This window comes from Nematolebias whitei, chromosome 7 (genome assembly GCF_014905685.2).
Source record: "Nematolebias whitei isolate Nwh7 chromosome 7, NemWhi1, whole genome shotgun sequence".
Taxonomy (NCBI): domain Eukaryota; kingdom Metazoa; phylum Chordata; class Actinopteri; order Cyprinodontiformes; family Rivulidae; genus Nematolebias; species Nematolebias whitei.
In genome coordinates, this window is record NC_056504.1 from 45,526,946 (window position 1) to 45,529,648 (window position 2,703).

The following is a 2,703-nucleotide window of genomic DNA, read 5'->3' on the forward strand; positions in this document are numbered from 1 at the left end:
CAGAAACAGTTTTTCTCTGTATGGATGTGTGAGAGTGCACTTATTGTATTAATACATTTTTCCCTCTTCACAAGGTTTTCTTTTGACTGATGCAACTTATACTCCGGAGCAACTTATACGCTGAAAGATACAGTATGATCCAAACATCTTGATGACTTGAAGGAAAATGTTAGGCTCACAAACATATGAATGTTAACATAGAACATAAGACAAATAGCAGATATATGTGCTTTGATAAACAAAGTAATGTATGCAGACATCTAGACACAATAAGTGCACTCTCACACATCCATACAGAGAAAAACTGTTTCTGCTCTTTGACTTTCTGGCAAAGAAAAGACTGAGGTGTGAGAGAGGTTAATCTCTTCTTACCGCTGTGCAATATGACATGAAAATGTATTCATGTCTAATGGTGAACAACTTAGCTAATCTAAATCCAAAACAAATAAAGCTTTGAATTACAAGATCATGATAAACAAACATGCGTGAATATAATGACGATAATCTAAAAAAAAAGTGACTTATTTTGGACTCTTGATGTCCACCAACTTCAGTACCATCTGTATGAGGAGCACAGAGAGATTTATGAATATGCATGGAACATGATGCAACACTGGTCGACTGTTAGGCTGCTGCTCGTTCTCCAAAGGCAGTATTAGATCTCTGAAAGAGTTGTTATGAACTCTGGAAATATCTCACATTCATTTCCTGACCACACACACACATGCACATGTGAAAGGAGCAAAAGGGTGTGTGTATGAGTGCAATTACACAGCAGCATAATTTAAATGAAATTAATGTTAGTGATTAGAATCCATAACTATTCAGTTTTGTATAGTAAGTGACAAGGGGACAGATTATACTGGCAAGAACCTGTTTTTTGGATTCAACAATTCAGCCAGACAACAAGAATGATAAAACAATTTATTGTTTTGCAGCTGCTTTTGTAGTCTGGGTCCATTCGTGGGAACGTCTTTTCAAGCAGGTGAGGTGGGAGCCACCAGTCGGAACTCGACGATATGACGTCACTGTAACTGGTGGGACGGCAGCTGCAAAGAGAGGCCTTTAATGTTGTGAATAGTACAGACAGCGGGGCAATCTTAGGTCGTGTTCCGGAAAGTGAAGCAGGGGTCAAGCACGAGAAGTCAGAGGTCCAAGAACAAATCCAGAAGGCGATTCTTAATCAGATATCCTTAGAGGAAAAGGGTAGTCCAGGGTCAGAAAGGTAGAACAAAACCAGACGTGGGGCAGGCAGAGCAGTGAATCCAAGAGACAGGCGTGAGGTCAAGACAAGAGAAATGGGCATGAACGTGAGTGAAGTGCTGGGCATTTAATACCACAAAGGGTTCAATAATCTGGCAGAGATCTTGAGTGACTATAGAGTGGGTAGCAAGTGCAGGGCATGAGTGCTGACTGAGCTGCAGGTGAAGAGTGGGCGTGGCAGAATGACAGAGGCAGAAACACGACAGTGATACTAATTATAAAATGCAAATGATCCTTTTTGTCTATGATCCATATCCAGACAAGCATGAATGTTATACAAAACCAACATTTTAACAAAAGAGGAACAGTCAAAAAGAAAGTAGTAGTAATAGTCGTTTTCTATGCTGCAATAAAACAAGGGATGTCTATATTGTTTCCATTATATAAAAAGAGCTAATGTTTATGACATAATAATCACATCAGCCGAAATCGACGGTCGTCCAAACATTAACACATTTGACACTTAACAAGAATCTTTACTTTTGTCATTAGCTGTGTCATCTGTTACATCAACCAGATGAGAGAAAGACATAAACCAGCTAGGATTCTCAAAGCAACATTACATATTGAGATGACAGCTAATGTCATTTACCCTTCAAGAAATGTTGCTTCTTGGATCCGTTATAAAATTATTATTTATAATACAAGCAGATAGCAGTTAAGTCACCTATAAACAGTCTTCAGGCAATTAAAAAAATTGTTTGTGTTTGTTTTCTATTAGTCTGGAGAACTTTTTTATTTTTATTTTTTTACTAACAGTTACAAAGTAATGAATGATGTAGCAGGCATGCCTTCACAATGCATTTAGTTGACAATGTGCCACCTGGTGACGAGACAATATAAACATCTTCTTCATTTGGTGACATTGCTACCAAAAGCACATTGCAACTTCACATTCACTGCTTTTCTCCCTCCTTCATAGTGATGGAAAATAACTAAGACAAAATTAATTTGTGATATCCCTTTCTTGTTTAACCCATTTTAATTATTCTTTTTTAAAAGGGATAGTTTGATAAGTTTTGAACTGAGGTTGTGCGGAGTATTTTTAGGTAGTCAGTATTTTATCTGCAGTAGACAGCAGTCAGATTGATCTCAGTTTAGAGAAATTACCATTGAAATGTCAAGCTTTAGCTCAGAAGGCAGCGCGTTTAAAATCAAATTGTTGCTATCTTAAACAACTCATAGCTTAAACATTGTATCCAGGTTAAAATGAACGTTTTTGTACATTTATTGTATACATCACAAATTACATATCCAATAGTTTTGCATGCTTTATACATATTTAATTTCAGAGTGTGTTTCAATCAGAAAGTGTTGCAAAAGATCATAAACTAAATTGTGTCCTATTGTGCACGTTTTAGTTATTCAAAGCTCAGAAAATTATATAAACATGCATCCATCCATCCATCCATCCATCCATCCATCCATCCATCCATCCAT

General features: G+C 37.0%; 1 protein-coding gene across 1 annotated transcript in view; it reads right to left on the bottom strand.

Annotated features, from left to right (window-relative positions):
• Nucleotides 1-2,703, bottom strand: part of igsf21a (immunoglobin superfamily, member 21a) — an 86,375-nt gene that overhangs the window by 2,636 nt on the left and 81,036 nt on the right. The gene's annotated exons all lie outside the window — the stretch shown is intronic.